Source organism: Lissotriton vulgaris, chromosome 4_1 (assembly GCF_964263255.1).
Source record: "Lissotriton vulgaris chromosome 4_1, aLisVul1.2, whole genome shotgun sequence".
Lineage (NCBI taxonomy): Eukaryota > Metazoa > Chordata > Amphibia > Caudata > Salamandridae > Lissotriton > Lissotriton vulgaris.
Window position 1 is genome coordinate 974,520,406 of NC_141691.1, and position 23,421 is coordinate 974,543,826.

General features: G+C 40.8%; 1 pseudogene; it reads right to left on the reverse strand.

Annotated features, from left to right (window-relative positions):
* Positions 1-11,873: 11,873 nt before the first annotated feature.
* On the reverse strand, positions 11,874-12,456 carry LOC147722769 (N-alpha-acetyltransferase 50 pseudogene; annotated as a pseudogene).
* Between the last annotated feature and the right edge of the window lie 10,965 nt (positions 12,457-23,421).

Genomic DNA, 23,421 nt, shown 5'->3' on the forward strand with positions numbered 1-23,421 from the left:
TTTCTCCTTTAGTTTGCTTCGTTTTATGGGTTACTCCATCACAAACATGACCAATATCCTGTCTGCTTAATTACAAGTGCATTATATTCCATGTTGTATGACACTTGTAATAAGGAGGACAGGGTAAGTTTGTCACGAAGTAACCCATAAGCTAAACTCTAACCCAGGCGCTTAATATTTTAAATCTAGGTTCTCACGCAGAATTATCTGTCAATTAAAGTTCTACTCCAATCGTTTTGTAATTTTTTATTTCAGATTCTTTTTTTTTCTTTCTTATTTATATTGATTGATGCAGTCAGGTTGGTTACTTATGGCCTGGTTTGTAGATTGGTGAGCGGGGTACTACTTTCTAACATGGGGGGGTAACTTTTCAGCCCAACTTTAAATCAGTTGCTTTACAATTTGTGCAGTCTAGGGCTCTCATTCTAACATGAGCTAATACATTTCGAAATAAATATAATAACTAAGATGCCTCTAATTTTCAGCTTTCGGCTTTGAGATCAATTACCTATCCAGTGGCTGCCAAGGTATTCAGTCGCATTTCCTGTGGTATAGTGCAAACAGCACGTGTGCCAGTTTCACTGCCAGCTTTTACTGCACAGATTTTGAGTTGATGCAAGAGCTTGTCGAGTCTGCCTCTCGATGCCTCAGCCTACGATGGCGTCACAAACTACTATGAAAATAATCTTCCTTTTTCCTGCATGTGCAATTTAGACTAAATTGCCCATGACTGACTACTAAATCTTGCTCTGCTCTCTGAGACTGAGCACGTTTCCAGTGCGGCTCTGAGCTGTAAAGCAGGCTTGAAGTTGTTCTCTTCCCCCCCTCACAAAGCCAAAGATAACCAAACAAATGTTGCAGTAAGACATTTGGCAAAAGGTCAATCTAACATGCTATTTTCCCTGAGTTTTCAGAATTTTCGCGTGATTATGCACTTAGAAAATCGTAAGAAGCCAATGGAATGCGCAATTCAAGAACCACATCAAAAGTACCCATTTCAAGAGTGTGAAGACAGTTAACCTTTAAACAGATGGATAATTCCAGACAGCACTGTAAAATTAATAGAGCCTAAACTGCAGGTCTCAAAGCTGCAGAACCTGTCTGCAGAGACCATGTTTTTGAGATCAGCATAAATCATTTTTTTCTCAGCAGTCAGGTGAGCTCATGTGAGCGGCAAGACCGATTGGGCTATGAATATGTATTCTGCGACACCAGGAATGATCCAATCTCCTTATACCACAGGTTCGCTGCTCAGGTTACAAGTGCCATCCAATAGCTTCCATTACTAGAAAATAGATATAACTGTAGCATCTGCTGTTAATAAAACATCTGATGGAATCTTGTAAAATATGTAACATTTCTGTAAGGACGGCACTCAAGCCAGACCACACCTAATCCTCTCTTCTTGTGGGTGCTCACAGTGCTCTCTACCTTTCGGAAGACACATTCTATACGTCTTCTAACTGATTTCCCTAGATGTTAACAGTCACAGGGGCTTATTTACAACCCCCTTTTGCTGCTGGTATGTTAATTTTTCCATGTTAAAAGTGACCCACCAACGGCGCAAGTGGCTTGTCGGAAGTAGGATGTAGCATTCAGATAATAGAGTTCACAAAAAGTACAGAAACCTATGCAATGATGGGATGAGGTAGGTGGCAATTTCACCGCAGTCAGTTTATGCTGTGGAGTTCACTACGGCTCCTGAGGAGATGACACCCCCCTCATTTCTTCATGCAAGACTAAGGGAAGCTTCTGGCAGGAAGCTGCAATGAACACATTGCAAAAGCATGTTTGCCGGAAAATTATTGAGCAAGGAAGGTAAGCCAACACCAAAGTAACACAGGGAGCAGACTGGCTTCCATATCCTTAGCATCAGCAACAGTTCAACCAAGGGCACCAGAAGAAAGCTTTAGGCCAACAAAGAAAGCATTTACAAATGTAATGTGGTTCGCCTCGTATACTACTTCACTGTAATAGGAGGAGTTCAATATTATTAGAACATTGGAATGTTGAGCGCTCCATTGAAAACAATGGAATGCTCCCACCTTCTAATGGCAGGTAGAAGCCCGGAGTATAAACATTCCAATGTTTAACAAAGGCTAGTAAGCTAATATGATGTTCCATTTTGGGTTGTCTGATTTTGCAATTTTTGTTAATAGTTGTTTTGAGTCTTTTGGTATTGTTTATCAGAGATAAAAATGAAGAGTATGTAAAGGTTAATAGTGCACATGCGTACTTGCTTGTTTTCCACAACTAGAGAAAGAATGCATCTCTCCTGATGTTGTCAGCGAGGCACATGCTCAATCATACACATCCTGCTTGGGCACAAGCCCTTCTCTTCAAGGAGGCCATGCTACATCGACTTACTCCTATGGTGTTGAAGAACTGAGGGGTGAACCTAATGCAGCATGTGTCACCCACCAGGGCAGATGCACCGTTCCTGGACTTTGGAGAAAGGACTGCGTAGGTTTTCAAACTGTTAATTCTACAAACGTTTTTCTCTTTCATTATAATTGGTTTGTTTCAAATAACAGTGAGAATCTTCCAGGTGTTGCAAAATCATAGTACAGCTAAATTAAACATCGCACTAGTATGGTAGGTAGGGATCCTGAATATCAACTTCAGAAAATTGTGGGTCACTAATATCGTGGACAGAATGTAGTGGGATACAATATTGAAAGGTATGTGTGATTTTCTACACCTAAATCCTCATATACATCTTCTAGATATATAAACCAAGAGTTCAGAATAGTCAATCTGTACTTCCGCACATGCACTTGCAGTCTTTCCCGAGTTTCATGCCTCTATCCCTACCTACAGGCTCCCATAAGCACTAACCAGAGAACATCGCAGGATGAGCGGACCAGATCAATTCAGGTCACTGCGAGGCAGGACACTACAGGTACAGTGCAGGACGATGGTTCCTCACTATACTGAACACAAAGCTCCATCACTAACCTTCAGTCGCTGATCTACAGCAACTCACCATTGATGAGCACAAGAAAGCGCTGCACAGGTTGGAAGATGGCGCATATTTCCAGCATAGACTCTGGTTGCAAACTCAGGGGTACAAATGTGAAACCAGCTGCTTTCATTCTTCTCAGTACTCTCAAGTCGTTAAGAAGTCAGTGTTGATCAATGCTTCCTTCTCAGGGCTCGATCACCCTATGCTCTGTCAATGTATGCTTGCATCCAGGAGCTATTGCACTGTAGGTATATTTAGCATCCTTTTCAGACTGAGGAAGTTGAAAGTGAGTACATAGTTGCAATGATGTTGCAAGGCTAACCTTTTAATTTGAGATTCCCGGAGGGTCTTAGCACTCCACATAGTTGTATCAGTGAGGGGGGCACCAGGCCTGACAGAAAGTAACTTTGACTCAGTGTGTCTCCTGCTCAGAGACCTGTGCACTGTTAGGCTGCTGCTACTTACACCATCAGATGAATAATAAGGATTTGTGCACAGCAGTATGGGGTGGGGAGGGGGGGTAGGATAGGACCTGACTCTTGGAACAGCTTCCCATCTGAAGATGTTAGTACCATAAAGGATTGGCTGCATCAGTGGAGAGACTTGTTTTTCTTCTCGTGCAAGAGTATTTTTCATTTTTACTGTACCATACTAGCTGAACGTTTATTTCCCTCCCTGGTGCTTGGCAACAGAAAATTCCCTTGATGAACCTTGGAACCACTAATCAGATTGGAAGAAGCTGCTTTACTAAAAAAAAAACATATATTTAGCATCAATTATTTGCTCTGTGGCACCTTTAAAATCAAAACTAAAAAGCGGCAGAGAAATGGGGAGCATAAAGAAAAGACTGCAAGGTCATCAGGTTATCACAGGGAGTTGGGGTGGGAGAGAGAAGGGTACAGGAATCTTTGTGTTTTCAAAAACATGCAAAATACAGGAAGTATAGAGCAGGAAATCTGTCGGGTGGGGATATACATGGCGAATTGTCCTTCATAAATCTATGTAAATAATCTGCAATATAATCAGGGATGGGTGGCCATCAGAATTTAGATGGAGGCTTTTAATAGTTTTAGAAATTGAAATAAATGCAGGAGGAATAATTTTGGCCAGCATTCAACTTTTTGACTTGTATGGGAAGACACAGTGATAACACAAAACACAGTTGCCAGTGGCAAATATATGAAGTTCAATAAGAAAACAAGCGCATTCATTATCTATCGGTGGGCAGAAAATGGAAGCCTGGTTTCCTTGTTGCTCTCCTTGAGGAGGGCAACAATATCGCCTATGTGTAAATCCAACAACATTTAACCCCTCTTTTTTAAGCTGTACTTTATTATTACAGACTTTTTCGGCATGGTTATAAGTTATGCAATGCATTGGTGCAGTAAAATCCCCCAGGATTTACCGATAGTAGCTGGAAAATCATCCACAGGATGAGTAAAATCACTCAATCATAGAAACGGTCCTAGCGTTTGAAACTGTATTTGTTAGATTTTTCTGGGCAGTAAAACCCCTCGGAAAAAACACATGGATAGAAACCTCACATCAACAGGAAATAACATCAGGAACTAGAGAATATAACATTCAAAAGTGCCAGAAACAACTGGTAGAGTATAGGAGAACTTCCTGATTGTTTGCCATGTAACTTGCATCTTCAGCTTCTTTATTTACACCTTCTGCATTCCAAATAACTAAACTAAACTCAGGGCCTCTTAGCAGCCATTTTGTATGTTTACAATCCACTGCAATCCAGCAGAACAAACAGTTAGCTGTCTCAACTTGTATTCCTAATCATTTCCAAGGCTAATGAGCGGCCCAGGAAATATAGGTTTAGTGAGACTGAATTGCAGGCATTTGTACAGGGGGGAGTGGTGAAAGAAGAGGTGTGGCTAATTCTAACATTTGCTCCATACAACCTGTGGCAAAACTATAACCAAAAGTTAAAAAAAGAAAATGCAGCCTCATTTCGCTCCAAGAAAGTTAGTTGGACATAGGAAGGAGAGATTTCAAGACTTAAAATGTCACGTATGGGATTTACTCTTGAAGCACAGACATAAAAGCCTTGTTATAGTACGAGGTCCTGCATCTGAGTTGTATGTATTGCGATTTATATAGCGCACCTATCACCCGAAGGCATCAAGGCGCTTGCTTAGGGAACCCGTCCAGGTATTCCCCTGTGAGATACCCCGGCAGGGTATCCGCAAGGTGAAAGCCAGGCATCCCGTCGCGAGGGGCCGTTGTGGAAATTAAGCAAGCTATTGCCCAGAGTCACAGAGTGTGAACCCGTGAATCGAGTAGGCACCGGAGCGAGAATTGTCGAGTCCATGGACATTTTAGGACTCAAGACCCTGCCGAGCCGGGAATTGAACCCTGGTCCCGGGCTGACCTCTGCTTCCAGGTCTGCCTCCTCTAACCAGTGAGCCACACTTCCCCACTCACAACATGGGCGGAACAAGTCCCCTTGACCATAAACCTCACCAGATGTGAGGGAATCCCAGAATGGTGCCGTAGTTGGTTGTCAGAGGATCCACAGAAGTGTTTTACACATACACACGCCACATATATATGTCATGATACTTCTGCCAATAATAATTAGGGCATTTTACAAAACGTCTTCATTGTATAAAACCCAGTTAAAGCACATTCTGATTATATACACAAGCATGTTTGGTGAAGAACATTCATCAACATATTGTGTACTTAATGCACAAACACATGCATTACAACGGTGATTCATATGACAAGTACAAAATATAGAAATGTGTCCTGCAAGAAGATCAACAGTAATTTTTCTCCCCCATCTAAAAGATAAGCATTATTCTAATGGGTTTCTCCAGTACATCCTAGGAGTTCTGCACGCACAGCTCAAGTATCTGACACTACTGCTCCCTCTGCCAAAAAAAGTGTATCCTGATATATATAACTAAAACACTTTCTTCTATTGTAGAACAAAGAAGCTACGGACATTCCAAGATGCTTAATCAGTTTATTCAATAACAGATGTTCTCCTACCGACGTGTTTCGCCTTTATGGCTTGTTGATTGACATGATCAAGTATTGTTTGACCAATAATTTTTTCTATTTCAATGACAAACTGTACAAACAGACACAAGGTACGGCGATGGGCACCTGCTTCGCCCCCAGTTATGCATATGTATTTATGGGCTGGTGGGAGGAGCAGGTGTCCAATCAGTGTGATATGTTTGGAGATCAGATTGTACTGTGGACCCAATTTATCAATGATATTTTTTAATTCGGAGAGGCAATGAATCGAGTGCCACAGAATTTGTAATGTCATTGAATAGTAACGCTTTGAATATACAGTTAACATCATATATGAGCAAGATAATTTTCTTGATGTTGAAGTAGCATAACCACCTGGTTACAAAATTACATAGAAAGGAGACGCCTGGGAACAGCCTCCTATATGCCTCTAGTGCCCACCCATATAGCCTTATCCAAAGTATCCCCTAAGGGGAACTAATCACAGCTAAAAGAAACTACAGCACTGAAGGGGAATTTCTGGCTGAAAAATTCATAACGTGTCAAAGGTTTAAAGCCTGTGGATACACCAACAAGGTTATTCGAACTGCAGTAGAGAAGGTTAACAAATTACAGAGAACTGCTCTGCTTAACCTAAAACAGAATGAGGAATCACAGAATGAAAATCAGATTAGATTTATAACTACCTACTCTAGTCAATCTTACAAGGTGCGGAAGATTTCACAACGTAACTGGCATATTCTGAAAACTGATGCTGTGTTAGATCGTTACCTTCATGAGTCACCATAAATGACGTTTAGAAAGGGGAGATCCCTTAAGGATGAACTCAGCCACAATCTGATCACAACAGATACTAAACCTAAATTGAATCAAGGTGTTCCAGGATTTGCATGTTGTATGCATTGCAAGACTTGTATAAACAGTAAGAACTGCACTAAGATAAGAGTACCAAGGAGTAAAAGAGACTTTACAATCAAAGGGAACTTTGATTGGAGCACAGAATTTTGTGTGTATTGTCTAATCTGCCCATGCAAAAAATACTACATAGGTAGTACTATATACAGAGCAAGAAAACGTATTCTGGAACATGAAAGAGCTATATGCCAGAATAATAAACAATATCCAGTAGCTCGTCATTTTAAGGCTCTCCAAGGACAAAATGAAAGACTCTTGTCCTTTGTGATCTTAGATGCAGTAAGACCCCAGGAATTAGGGGGAAGATAGAGAACAACAATTAAGAATTTTAGAGTTCAAATATATCTTTTATTTCGAGACAATGATTCCGGTTGGCTTAAATTCAAGTGAGGAGTTAGCTATCCACCTGGGCTAGATATAAATGGAAAACGTTATTTAAGTGTAGCAAACCTAGAATAAGATATGGAGATAATCAATTTCAATTAGCAAGGTATTAAGGGGATTTGAGAACAGTAGTTATATGGATCAATGAGATTTCCTTTCCTTTAACAAGAATAATATCGCAGGATTATAAATTGTATATAGCATTCACAATAACAAGGTTTTTATACTTAATTTAAATGTTATTTTTGTTTTGGCGTTTGTGTAAACAGGAACATGAATCATCTGGAATAATGATTAACTAGATGCAAGGCTCGCAATCAGGCTAAGAAGAGAGAAAGTTAATCAATAACAAAAGTTTAATGTCACAAAATGTTATTTTAAAATCCTACTTGGGCCGGATTCTTTTATAATCATGGTTTTGAACCAACACATGGTGACCCATGTATGTAAATTTTACAAACATTTTTACAAAAGACATATGGACTGTTTTAATTGATGGTTCATCTAGACAATAGTATTATGTCATTGTCGTATATTATGTGTGGTGGAATTTTTGCACTTGCACTTTAATATTTTATATTATGCAAATGTTATTTTAGGAATGCCCACTAGGGCTTGATGCCCGTCAAACAACTGTTAACTATTTGTTTTGGTCAACTTATGTATTAGTTTGATTGAATATGCGCGTGCACTTTATTATTTTTTCTTTTTTTTTAAACGTCTTTATTCACAGTTTTCTCCATCTAAACCCCCCACCCTTCCAGAAGACCAAGCTCGCACCCGTAAGACAGAAGAAAAGAAAATACCAATGACAGATTATTACATACAAAAAGAAATCCATATACACATAAAGTATAGCCAAAGAAAAAAAAAGCTTGGTAATAATACAATTCATTGCAATATGGCGAATCAATACAGGTAAACTGCCGTTCTTTATGATATATATACATATTTACATGAGCTAGCCCTAGGAATGACTTTGAATCCACCGGAGCAAAGGTTCCCATATCACCACCCCCCTTATCTTTTTACTACGTCCTTTATTTTTATAAATGGCTACCTCCAAACTGCAGATCGCGAGTAGCCTAGCCCTCCACTGCAAGATTGCAGGAGGGTCTGATCTAGCCATGAGGAAGCTACACAAAGTCGGAATACAGCCATATCTATAAATATCAATCTCTGCATATATTTGGATCGGTTATGGTTGATACCCTAATATAATTTCTTCTATTGAGATATTGATTCTAACTTGGAGTACTTCTGATAAAAAATCAGAGATTTCTGTTCTTATATTAGAGAGTGTGGTGCAGGAAGCGAACATATGGACAATATCTGCCCGAACAGTGTGCAGTGTGGGCATGTAGTCCCCTTCCAAGGCTCCCCAGTTAGCTATTTTATAGGGGGTATAGTACAGGGAAAATAATGTTTTGTAAAACTGGGCATGTAATTTCATAGACATGAAACATGTCTGAGATAGTTCATACGCATATGGGGGATTGATGGCTGTACCCTGAGTTTACCCTGCCACATTACTGATTGTTTGTTCATATCATCTGGAAATATTGTATTCAATTCCTGATATATTTCCCCAATTTTAGGAGTAGGGTTTCTACCAAGAATTTCTATAGTTTGGCTAGTTTGAAATTTTAACCGTCCCCCACCTTTCTTTGATAAAAAGTCTCTGATCTGTAGGAACTTGAAGAAGTCCCGATGACTGATATCATACTCGATGCGCAGGTCCTCAAAGCTCTTGAGCCCGTCCAGTGTATAGAAACATCCTAGGCGTCACAGCCCTGCCTCGACCCACCTAGCCATAGACCCATCCTGGAAGATCTTGGGGAGGTCATTATTGTGACTCAGAGGGGTGTAGCACGAGTAGCGCCCCAGCCCCAGTAGTTTCCGGACACTTCCCCAAACTTTGTAAATACTTGCTATAATCTTGAACTTGACCTTCTTAAAGTAGTCGTCATTGGAATGTCGCCATAAACACCCTCACCTCCCCCCCCAGGTTAAGATCTTGTGGTGACGGGATGACCTTGTTATAGATTTCAGTTGAGATTAGTGGCACACAGTATTTCAACACAGTAGCCCAGTAATAAAGTTTGAAATTGGGCATTGCTAATCCTCCTCTTTACTTTGGTAGCATGATCCATCTAAGGGCTCTACACAGTCTCTTATAATCCCAAATGAATCTTGAGAACATTGCTTCAACAGTTTTAAATAGCTTGGGAGAGAATTCCAAACATATTGCCGGAATAAATACAAAAATCTGGGCGAAAAGATCATTTTAACAACATTACACCTACCACCTATGGTTAAATGCAGATTATTCATTCGAGCCAGCTCTTTTTTTGTACAACAGATCAGTGGGTCCATATTAATACTGATCAGAAATGTGCGCACATACATTATGGACGCATCCCTGACATCGGGCACTCCTTTAAGTTCTTCATAGAAGACTCACTTCAAACAGGGTTGATTATTGTTTTTTAATGTTCCAATTGATTCATCCTCATCAATATTTTACTTCGATATCTTCATTTCATATCAAATAAAAGTTCCAAAAGTTCCAAATAATGCTTGTTTTCAGTCAGTCAGTCAGTCAAAACAAGCTTTATTCGATTACATTTAAAATCATAAAAGCAACAAAACAACATGTATTTAAAAATTAATTACAATTTGATAAAATTCATTACAATTTGATAAAATTCATGTGAGTTACAAAGGCAGAACAATTCAGTAAAATTCATGGAGGTTAAAAGCAAACCGGAAATCATAGTGGTAAAATCACCCTTCCAATTGTCTCGGGGATAGCATCCTGGTCCTAATACGCATAGCAGCGACCAGGAAGCTAGCAACCCCGAGAATTGTCCTGGTGCTGCCTAATAGCTGAAGGTAGAGTAAAGCAGGCCGTACCTGGACAAAACCTGCATCTCTTAAAATGGGTGCCAAGAACCTCGACCTGCTCGCTTTGTAGTGGCTACAAAACATAATGAAATGCATGAGGGTTTGCTCAGAGAAGTTATCACAGCTACACGGGGTAGATTCATCAGGAACACCCCACACAGGAAAATCGCCCAGGGAGTATTGGATTAAATTGAACCGGAATCTGATAAGCAGGTGACGATGGTACGGTCTGCTCACGATTATTAAATAAGGTTCAATTTGGGGCGAAGTCAGGAGTAGGAAATTAGCTCTAACTCTTGGTTTAATTAGTTCTTTCTCCTCCCGTGTTTGAACTGCCCTCCTTATGAAGTTTTCTTTGATCCATTTCAAATCTCCCTTGAGTATAGTGTTTGGGTGGCTGTATAGGTTTGGTCTGCCAAGTCTACCCATCTCCCCCTTTATGTATTTCAGCCATGGGATTTTTAAGGCGTTATCCAAGGACATGCAATCCCTGAGGATTTTATGGTTCAAAGCAATGTCCGTGTTCAGCCAAGTTTTGGTCCAACACATGAGGGGCGCTAGTTGGAGTGAGTCAGTGAGATAACCCAGCCCTAATTCAGTATGTATAGAAAGGACAGGTGTGGATTGTGGAACACCCAACAAGGACCTGAGAAAGTGATTTTCTGCTGTTTGCAGTTTGCCACAGTTTGCGTAGCCCCACAGCGGGGCTCCGTAGGAGGCTATAGATAAGCATTTGGTTTTGTAGACCTTCAATAATGCCTCCATCGGTCGAGACCCAAGACGCTTGGCAAAACTCAAAAGTGCAGAGGTGGATCTGGTGACAGCTAGGGATTTTGCGTCCACCTGTGGGGACCAAGAGCCCTTCTCTTTGAATATCACTCCCAGGTAAGTAAACACTTGTACTCTCGAGATCCCCTCTCCACAGCAACTAAAGGATTTCAACTTTTTTGGCCTTGGTCGCTTCCCTGCCAGCATAATATGTGATTTGTTGTTATTGACCAACAGGTCTAGCGAGGACATAAAATGACCAAATGCATTAAGGAGCCTCTGTAACCCCACCCCTGTGCGGGCTAAAAGCACCGCATCGTCCGCATAGAGGAGTACGGGAACTGCGGACCCCCCACATAAGGGATATCGGGTGTGGTCCCCTCCAGGGCTTTATCTAGGGAGTTGATGTAGGAAACTGTTAAAATGAAATTTTGCCGAAATGCTCACAGGGGTGGAGTGCGTAGCAAAGTCCATCTTGTTGTTTGGAGAAACTCTTGGCTCCATGTGTGAATGAGAAGACTAGATAGTGCTAAATCTTTCATCTTTTATAAATACATATAGATATATGTCTAAGCTCTGCCCTTCAATGTGAAAGCAGAAAAATACTCAACATCCCACACCTCTCCTCTTCTCTTCTCCCCAATTAGTAATATCTATAGACAAAATCTATTTTTTGTGAACACACTTCCTCATCCCAAAACCAAAGCAAACACACACCCTTTGCCAACAAGGCTCATAGTACATTTTAAAATATGACCAGAAAATAAGTGAGTTTACAGTCCACAGTAAAATATTTCAATTTTGTGAGGGGGCAGCGAAGGCAGAATAGAATCGTAAGCAACTGTATGTTTAAGAAAGGGAAGTGGAAAATTTTGCTTTTGACGAGCCTCTTATTTGGCGATAAGCAAGTGCAAAAAAGAGTGTTCACTGATTATATACATATAGGCATTTAATTGTCGGTCTTTTGCACATCTGCATTCTGGCCAAGGGAAGGGCTCTTGAGGTTTTTCTGTAGCACATGAGCATCTGCCGGTTCTATCCTCTTGTAATAGTTTTTCTTTGTCTCAATAATCTCAAAACCAAACTTTCTGTAGAAGTAGATTGCTGACTCGTTGCTGATCTGGACGTGCAAATAAATGTTGTCAAAGGTGCCATCCTTTTCACAGATGTTTAAGACATGATTCAACATTTTTGTTCCTATACCTAGCCTGCGGTAGGGTGCAAGGCAACCCAGCATCATGATGTAGAGTCTCTTCTGATTCTGGGAGTGATCCACCCTACAGCATACAGCACCTACTGCAATGTCATTGAAATAAGCGAGTTTTGCCAGCTCCCCAACCTCTAACACATCCTTGTAGAACTTGTCATTGTAACTAACTGGGAAGATGACCTGGTTTAACCTCTTCAGCTGCTTGATGTTGTGTGGCGTGACATCCCCCAGCTCGATGCGGCTACCCTTCATTGTGCTGGGCCCTCGGGGAAACTTCCAGAAGGCACTAGGCTCCCGCGGAGCACCGCGGAGCACCGCGGCACGGGGGGGGGGGGTGACCGACTACGGCCTGTTTGGGGCAATGCTCCGGGGTGAGGCCTCCTCCTCCTCCGCACTCTCCCTCCACATGTGGATGGCGCTCCTGCTTGTTTTCAATATGCATATCATTTTATATAACGGTACTCCAATGCATTTCGGGCTCCATCGCCCTTTATCAAGGAGCTCTGCAAACAAAGAATACGTAATATGTAGCCCATCATATCAAACTCAAGACTGATACATAAAGGTAACATACATTGCAATACATGCTGGTACGTTATTGTGTATTTATGTTGACGGGTGACAGGTGGTAAGTGCAAAAATCTAAAAGGTGGAAGTGATGGAGTGACGGCTTTTAGCGTGGCCGTGTAAAAGAGCCCAAAGTGAAATGATAACACTTACATAAATCAGGGTTTCGGAAGTTAAGCTTCAACTGCAAAAAATGAATAAAAACGTCACGGTCAATGGTATCTCTATTAGTGGAGATACGAGTTAAACAACTCACGTCTTGCCGGCAAGTTTTCGTGGCGACTTACTGAAATAGTTAAGCGGTGTCTGCAAGTGCCGTAGTCTGGGCTTGTCTAGTAGGATGTGATCTCCGGGGGGGGGGCGCGGGGGGTTAAGCTAACCGGACAAGCGTTCACCGGTGTTTAAGCGGGGAGCTAGCTAAACGGGTATTAAGGCTTACGCGGAAGTTAGGAAATCGAGCCTTGATTGGTTCAGGGGCCGATCATGTGAGCGCTGGTAGTAGATGACGGACTGTGTGCGAGTGACCGAGTGGAGAGTTAGTGGCCATGTTGGATGTATAAAGGGATACTGTGAGTCAATGTACATACACAAAATAGACATAAATATTATACGCATGTATATATGATATCAGGCAGCATTATGCAGTAGGATGTCACCAAATCGGTGATTACAAAAAGCAACTAAATTCAGTTCGATCATTGAGCCCAAATGGCTTCAAAGTTTGAAGGCGGTATATCCAGGCTGTCTCTCGCTGTAGTAATGCCTTGTTATTGTCCTTGCCTTCTTTCTTGTCGATGACCTCCAGTACCAAAAGGTTCAGTTGAGCTATACTGTGTTTTTGTTCTAAAAATGCATTGCAATGCACGATTTCTCATTTTTAGTACGGATATTTGATTTATGCTCGTTGAGACGTACTTTAATTTTCCTTTCCGTTTTTCCAATATAAATTTTCCCACATGGGAACTTCAGCAAGTAAATAAGGTTAGACAAATCACAGGTTGCGTTGACATTTAGTTTGATTTTGTTGCCCTTCATGGGGTGGCATATTGAGTTGCCTTTGATTACATTGGTGCAACTATTGCAATGGAGACATGGACGGGGTCCTTTGCCCTCAGTTCAGATCATGGGTTCTTTAGAGAGAATCTCCTTGAGATTATTGTTTCTGGTGTAGGAAAATATAGGTGGTAGTTTAAACAGATCCTTAAATTCTGGTTCAGATGCCAAGATTCGCCAGTGGTTTAGTATTATTTTTTTATATGCAGCACTTTGTGTGGAGTATTTAGAGACTGATACCATCCTGGTGTCTTTGGGTTTCATGACCCTGGTTAGTGCTTGGTTTCTTGTCATTTTGGATACTCGTTCTTCAGCATCTTTAATTACTTCCAATGGGTATCCTCTTTCCAGAAATCTGGAACCCATTTCCTTCATTCGTTTTTCACAGGCTGCCGGGCATGATGTTATGCGTTTGATGCGTAGCATCTGGGAGTATGGTAGGTGGCGTTTCAATGAACCCTGGTGAGAACTCGAGAAATGCAACGTATTGTTGCGGTCCGTTTCTTTCCGGAATAAGTCAGTGTCCAATCCTGAGTTAGTCTTGGTGATACACACATCGAGAAATGTGATAGTTTCCTCACTTATTTGCCATGTTAGTTGTATTCTGTTGTCTTTAGTGTTCAACTCTGTGAGTGCTTGTTCCAGACTTTCCTTAGTGTCTTTCCAAATGAAAAACAAGTCGTCAATATATCTGACGAATAATCCTAAATTCTTCCAAGTGGGATTGTCATAGATATTGGTTGTCTCAAATTCTTGCATATAAATGTTGGCATAACTGGGCGCTGATCAATTCCCCATAGACATTCCAGATAGCTGTCATGTGTGAAGTAGCTATGGTACAAGGTGTAGATCATTAAATCCGTAAGGAAGGTTTTCATTGTGTCTTCAATGTAACTGTTCAGAATGGCTTTTTCAATCGCCTCAATTCCTCCTCCATGGGGAATGGATGTATATAGGCTTTTGACATCTGCTGCGCAAAGTATTAAGTTTTCCCCTTCTTGAATGGTGATTTCAGATAGTTTGATTAACAACTCAGTCGTGTCCTTCACATAACTTTTCATTTGTTTGACAAGCGGCTGAAGATACCGATCCAGAAACTATATTAATACTGACAACATTTTACATTCTTGCAGTAACATTAATACCAAGATACAATGTATGGTCTGTGACTCTTTTATAATTCATCCTGATCTTATCATTAAGGACAATCTGGGTTCTTCCCAAATTATGTTTATATCCAGAAACAGTTTCAAACCGTTGTGCTTCTTCCTCTATCACATTGATAGCACTATTGGGGTTGCTAGTAACCAGCCCGATGTCGTCGGCGTCATGATTATGTACATGAATGGGTGGGATTAACCCATGATTCTCAAGCCGATAGATGAAAGAATTAATATAAATTGCAAATAAAAGGGGTGAACCGGGGCACCCCTGTCCCCCTGGTGATATGAAACCTTTCAGATAGGATTCCATTAATCATAACACTAGCCCCTGGATCAATATAGAGCCTTTGTATGGCCTTGATAAATCCCTCGGTAATTCCACAGTAAGACATAGCTGTCCACAGAAATTTAAAGGCGACCCTATTTAACGCTTTCTCTGCATCAAGCATGATAAGCGCCATAGGGTCTCCTGTTGTCTCTGAGTAGTCAAATAACAAGATCACTCTTTGAACATGGTCTATTGTTGACCTCCCTGGGATAAACCCATGCTGTAGAACTGTCACAATTTTATATATAATTGGTGCCAGTCTGGCAGCTAACAGTTTAGAATAAATTTTAGAATCCCCATTTATTAATGTTATGGGACGGTAGGATCCCATTTACAGGGGATTTCTTTTTTTTTAAACCACGATCTTAGCAAACGACCAAGAGGCAGGTGGGTTTCCCCCCTGAAATACAGAGCCAAATAGTTCTGACATAATTACTTTGAGTTGGTCTGCAAACTTCACATCGAACTCGGTTGGAATCCCATCCATGCCTGCTGCCTTCCCTTTGTCCAGCATATTCATAAAAAGCAGTATTTCATCCCAGAGAAGGGGGTTGTCCATACTATCTTGGTCTTCTTTCTCAAGTCTATTACTATCAATTAGATCTAGATATGTTTCGGGGCCCTCCTCCCCCCTTATTTCAGATGATTCTGGTCTCATACCACTGTCTAAGTCCTTGATTCCCTTCACTACATTAGCTGAAGTCTCTTTGCGGGTGCGAACCGCTAGCTGATGTCCAACTTGCTCACTTAGCTCATATGCTATTCTCTCTATAGGTCGTAGCTTTAACTATGGCTTTTTCTGTTAGAATCTCTGATATCAAGTTCCTAGCGATTGCTACCCGGGCCACTTCACTACCCGTAGCTCGTCCCTCTTGAGTGGCTCTAATCAGCTCTTCCTCTGCATTAGCTAGATTCTGCTGCAGTGTCGCCATATGAAGTTTCCCTTCCTTATTGACCCTAACTGAAAACTGAAGAGTTTCTTCTCTTATGCATGTCTTCAGGGTATCCCAAACCACCTCAATGGGTGCGCTACCCATAATATCCACTAAAAAGCTCGGAATCCACTCCCTTAAGTGTTGGCAATACTTCTCATTCTTCAGAAATGCCCTTTCAAATGTCCATGTCCTTAAAAAAGAATTGCTTCTACTACACTCTAAGTTCAATTCAAGCGGATTATGGTCCGATAATATCCTCAGGAGTTTACCTACTATGCAAGTGGAGCACAGGGATTCGGAAATACAGAAATAATCAAGTTGTGCATGTCGGGAATGTGGATGGGAATAAAATGTAAAACCGGGGTCCCCAGAGTGTTTTACCTGCCAACTATCGATCAGACCATGTAATACACAAAGGTCTCTGAGGGCCTTAACACCTTGGCTTCTAGTGGTTTTCCCTCATGTGCTGATTCTAGCAGAACGCCATTGTTCATGACGAGCTCAGCCCGTCATAAGCACAGCTCAACCGTGCCTCATGACGAGCTGAGCTCGTCATGAGCAGCGAAGGGGTTAAACACCTTTGGTTTCCTACCTTGATATTTTAACTCAGAACCCACCGACCAGTCGCCTGGCATATGAATATTGAGGTCCCCACATAAAATCAGGGGGAGAGGCCAATGTACTAATTCATTAGAGACGCTAAGCAAAACATCTGGGTCATCGCTGACGCTACCGTAGTGGTAAATAATGTCATCTTATTTATTCCATTATTGTAATGACATTCAGTGATGGCTCATCGCCCAAATTTATTGGACTTCAATCTTGTTAATTGGAGCCCCTCCCCCCCCTTTGCTGGGATAGCTACCCCTCTGGTTCGGACCCCCTGTGTTGAGGCGATAATGAGTTGATACCCTAGAGTTTTCAACAAATATTGCTGTGAGCCTTCGACATGCGTCTTTTGCAGGCATATAATGCCGGCATCCATCGTTAGTAGCCCCATAGCTACTTTCTGTTGTTTCTTTATATCATTAAGACCACATATATTTAACGAGATAATTCTTAACTTAGCCATATTATTAATTGATTGACCAACAGTTGATAGCCAACATAAATTTCCTGCATTATGAGCATCGTTTTTGTCATTCATCTAATGTAATACGCCCACCACCTCACATCCTTTCTACCCCTCTTGTATTTGGAGTCCCTTGGTCTTACATTTATATAACTTCATTTTGGTGCTATGAACATAGCAGCATAGATGTGCAAATTCCGCAATATAGACAATAAAATATATTATCATATATAATTCTAAAATCATCTATATACCAAACAGTTTCAGGGTAAAAATACTTTTAAAATAGTAATGCAACCCAAGTGGGTTTAATATCTAATTATTAACTCACATCATTACTATTGTTTATGCACATTATATATGTTCTCTCTCAATAAAAACAATCCCAAAGTGCAAGTGCTGTGCAAAGTTTTGTTATAAAGTGATTTGTGCATGAATAAAATCATGGAGAAAGGGGAAAGGCGGGGTTTTATCCTATGTTCCACAATATTTAGAGATCTTTAGTTCTTATAATTTATTAAATGAAATGACGGATACAGTGTAGTTAGCTCTTGTGTCTGATAATATCATGCCCTCTGATACTGTTGGAAACCGTAACTCTCCATATGGTGTAATGCTATAAACACGTATACAGATCGTCACTTGCGTTAAGACCCCCCTGGGGTCTTACTGTTCAATTCTAAAATATACCTGGTTTCCAGAAGGAGCAATAATGCTTCTCTATTGCCTCCTCTCTTTAAGGCCATGATACAGTCTATGACATAGTATTTTAAATTAGCAGGATCACTATTGTGAACATTCTCAAAATGGCGAGCTATCGGGTAAGCCTAGTCTTTTCCCACAATAGCTCTTATGTGTTGCAGTATCCGTTTGTGGGTGGGCAGTCGAGTACTCCCCACATACCGCAACCCACACGGGCACTGCAACACATAGACTGCATAGTCAGTCTTGCAGGTTAGGGGTTTTTAAATAGGAACCACTGTGTCTTTGAATGGGACTGTGTAGTGCGTCTTGCTGCACCCATAATTACATGCTTTGCAAGTACTACACTTCTTAAATCCACCACTCAAAGCCATCCAGGTATTTGAAACAGGTGCCTCAAGAGTATTGCTTACTAATTTGTCCGCCATGGAAATTGATTTTCTGAAAGTGAAATCTGGTTTCTTTGTTATGTATCCCTGTCACCAGATTCCAATTTCTATAAAAAATCTTTCTAATTTCCTTGTGTTGTTTGTTGTATGTTGTAATTACCCTAGGGGAGATTCTTAACTCTTTTTCTGTTGTTATTGTGGGTTTAATTTTAACAGCAAGCGCCTCTTCCCTAGTTATTGCAGTAGATTGGTTGATTGCCCTCTGGATAATTCTGTCTGAATATCCTCAGGACAAGAACCATTTCCTGCTCTCTTCCTGTGCTATGTGGCATTCTAGGTCTGTGCTACAAACTCTTTTGATTCGTAGCATTTCCCCAAAGGGGATTCTACTTATAAGGTGTTGAGGATGTTGGCTAGTATATATACTAGCCAACATATATATACTTGAAGATGAAAACTTTGAGATGTCATCAGTGATGTCATAAGTGATGTCACTGACCATGTCATGAGTGATGTAATATGTGACGTCATCAGCAGTGCATTGCGGGCGCGCGAGTTATAGTTAACTATAACGGGGGAATTTTAATGGTTTTGTATGAGTGAAATGTCCAGTTAACTATAACGTGTGTGAAACCTATGGTTTTTTCTGTGAATTTCTAAGGTTTTTTTAAATACTAATTTTTAACTATTACATGGCTGAAACCTATGGTTTTTTTCAGTGAATTTCTAAGGTTTTTAAATGCTAATTTTTAACTATAACGTGGTTGAAACCAATGGTTTTTTCAGTGAATTTCAAAGGTTTTGTAAATGATAATTTTTAAATGTATTAATTGTTATATTTTTTATACTGATTTACTACATTATTTTAAGTATTTATTTTCAGATATTTTATTTTTTAAATTACATTGCACATTTTTAATATAAATTGAAAAAAAATGTCTTTACAAATATTGAAATTGTAATCCTTTTTTATTTAATATTTTTTTAATTTATATATATTTTATATAGCAGGCAATGATGTCCTATGGAAGGAAATTCAAGTTACTGGTAAGTACAGTTAAATTTACTTTTCAGGAATAGTAGTGAGCTAGATTGGGGAATTAATTCCTCTTCAATCCTGAGGTCCCCTGTGAGCCAACTAGCCCACCTGGTACCTCCAGTATGCACCAGGCAGCTGTGTTGCAGAGAGTCATTCAAAGGGCACGCCCCCTTTTTACAACACTCTGCAACGCAGCTCCGTGGCGCTTACTGGAGATACCTGTGGGACTAGGTGCCTCCTAGGGGAGCTCTGGATTGAACAGGAAATAATTCCCCAACTTAAAACGGGGCTCAGGGCATTTTTGCACTTACATCACCTCAAGCCCTGCCCCCTACATTCACCACTGTGCTAACGTGCCCTGTAGAGTGTTCTAAGTTGGGGGATTAAGTCCCCTTGCATACTGGGGGTCCCTGGGGGCCAATTAGCCCGCTGGGAATCTCCAGTATGCGCCAGGAGGCTGCGTTGCAGAGACGTATAATGCGGCCAAGTCCCTTTTTACACCTCTCTGGAATGCAGCCCCCTGACACTTTTGCAGAGGGGGAACCAATTCCCCTTGCATACTGTGGGCCCATGGGGGCCAACTAGCCCACCTGGAACCTACAGTATGCGCCAAGCGGATTGTGTTGCTTTGCCCCAGGGGGTGGTGGTCCCCGGGGCAGTGTGGCGGGGATTGGGGCCCTCCCCTCACTTCTTTTTCACTATGCCCCTGGGATTTGGTCCCCCTGGGGGGTAATTTGAAAAAAAGCAGACCGGGTTTTTAAAAAAAAAAATGGGTCCTTGGGGTCCTTGTGGGACCACCTGAGCAGGCCTAGGAGGTCAAGCTGTTTCTACCCTGCCTCCTTTTTGCATTCTACATGTTTGTTTTTATGCTTTCTTGTAACTCGGTCTACCGAGAAAAAGATGGCTGCCAACACTTCCTGGTTTGGAGTGTTCACAGCCAATGAGCATGCAGCTCATACTCAGAAAAGTACACGTACGGTACTCGTACGGTAGTCGTACCCCCCGATTTTTGTAAAAAAAATTAATTGGGGGGCCTTGGGGGTCCTTGTGGGACCCCCTGAGCAGGCCTAGACGGTCAGTGTGTTTCTACCCTGCCCCTTTTTTGCCTTCTACACGTTTGTTTTTCTGCTTTCTTGTGCCTCGGTCTACCGAGCACAAGATGGCTGCCAACACTTCCTGGTTTGGAGTGTTCACAGCAAATGAGCATGCAGCTCGTACTCGGAAAGGTACTTGTACGGTACTCGTACGGTACTCGCACCCCGTAATTTTTGTTAAAAGAAAAATTTGGGGGGGCCTTGGGGGTCCTTGTGGGACCCCCTGAGCAGACCTAGGGGGTCAGGGTGTTTCTACCCTGCCCCCTTTTTGCGTTCTACACATTTGTTTTTCTGCTTTCTTGTGCCTCAGTCTACCTAGGCACAATATGGCTACCAACACTTTCTGGTTTGGAGTGTTGACAGACAGTTGACAGTCAATTATCATTCAGCTCGTGCTCGGGAAGGTACAGAGTACAGTATGCTTACAGTAAGCTTACGGTAACACCTCCAATATATATATATGATTTTACTTTTGATTTTCTCAAGAACTACTGAACGGATTTACACCATTTAACTAAAAGGCCCATCTGCGAATAGAACTCTACCTTTTTGCCAAATTTGGTGTAATTCCTTTCAGCCGTTCGGGCTGTAGCCCCGGCTAAAGGTCCTATGGGGAATTGCAAGGGGAAAACATGTGTTGGGACCCCCCTTTTTTCTCGGCCCCCGCTTCACGAATCACCCCCAAACTTTCAGAGAAGGAGCGGAACGGAGCAGGCCATCTTCTTGGAGAAATTCGCGAAGATTCGTCCACCGGCACTAAAGTTATTCCAAATAGAATGTTGCAGATTTCCTATGGAAACTAGGTTTTAACTATAAATACCTACTTGCGACCGCCAGTAGGTAATATATATATATATATATATATATATATATATATATATATATATATATATATATATATATATATATATATATATATATATATATATATATATTCACAGAAAAAACCATAGGTTATAGTGGATATATAGTTAGGAATTTGCATTTAGAAAACCTTGAAAATTCAATGAAAAAACCATTGGTTTTAGGCCATATATAGTTAGGAATTAGCATTTACAAAACCTTATTTTACTCGCATAAAACCATTGAAATTCCATATATAGTTAGAAGCGCTAACTATATATCGCGCACCCGCAATCCACTGCTGATGATGTCACATATTACATCATTCATGACATGGTCAGTGACATCACTGATGACATCACTGATGACATCTGAAATGACATCACTGATGACATCACTGATCACAACATCCAGTGATTGTATGTGTCTGTAAAGTTTAAATATGTTTCACATATTGAAGAATGAGTGGATGTATAACTGTCTGGATGAAGAATTTAGTAGGTGCATGACTGACTGTATGAGTGAGTGATTAAATGTGTCTCACTGAGTGCATGGGTTAGTGACTAAACTGTCTTAATTTGTGCATCAGTATGTTTGTTGTTGTGTAAGCTGCTGCATGTGTTGATCAGTAGCTATAAGAGTGGCCATATGGGTTATTGATTGGTTGCCCAAGTATTTCAATGGGAGGCTGAGTGTGTGTGTGGGTGGCTGGGAGGTGCGTGACTCTGTGCATAGATGTGTAAGCAGTTGATTCACTAGGAGTATGAGTTCAAGAGTGCATGTGGAAACAGCTATATGGGCGGTTGACTATGCATGGGTGTGTTGGTGAGTGAATGGATTTCTCATTGCTACATGTGCAAGTAAGTACGTATGTAAAACACAATACATGTGAGAGTTGAGATATATAAATAACTGAACATAAGAGCCAGTGAATGTGTGAGTGGCTGTATCGATCACTGTGAGCTTGTATCAGGGATTATATAAGAGAATAAATATGTGTTATTATATGTTTGAATAAGTAAGATGTGTATAACTTTATAGTTGAGGAAATGGAGGTGTGATTGATTCTTTGCATGACTGACTAGGTGTGTGAGTAACTCCATGGATGAGTGACAGTCTGTGAGTGTCTGTTTATACTGAGTGTATGTAAGGTTATATTAGAGTCTGAAGAGGTTCATTGTATTATCACATAAGTGATGTGATCAGTGATGACAAATGAGATGTCATCAGTGATGTCATTTGAGTTGTCATCAGTGATGTCATCAGTGATGTCATTTGAGATGTCATCAGTGATGTCATTTGAGTTGTCATCAGTGATGTCATTTCAGATGTCATCAGTGATGTCATCAGTGATGTCACTGACCATGTCATGAATGATGTAATATGTGACATCATCAGCAGTGGATTGCGGGTGCGCGATATATAGTTAGCGCTTCTAACTATATATGGAATTTCAATGGTTTTATGCGAGTAAAATAAGGTTTTGTAAATGCTAATTCCTAACTATATATGGCCTAAAACCAATGGTTTTTTCATTGAATTTTCAAGGTTTTCTAAATGCAAATTCCTAACTATATATCCACTATAACCTATGGTTTTTTCTGTGAATTTCATTGGTTTTTTGATAGCAAATATGAAAAGCTTTAAAATGTCAAGTACGTGATAGATAAAAACATTTTCGTATTTATGCACGCTGATGTGCTTTGAACGCTGCACCCCCCCCATCCCCTCTTTTGTCTTAGTAGTACTCTCTCTTTGCAGATACTGAAGGGTAGTTAACGCAGGCCTTTACCCCCGTTGTAATCCGTCGTGCCTCCTTGTCTCTCCATTTGATTGATTGTTGTCCAAGCATTTACTGTTTTAGAATTGGTTCTCTTTGGATCATTCTCTATTTACAAATAAGCACAAAGTCGCAATACTCTGTTTAGTCTTTGCAGATAGTGAAAAATCGTGTAAAAAAATAAAAGTAATCGAGCAAAATCAGTAGGCCACTAATTGGATCTCTTTTTGACCTCGCTAAAATAGAAATATTAGGAACAACCCTTCATGAGAAATACGAAAATAGTGAGATGAACTGAGCTCCA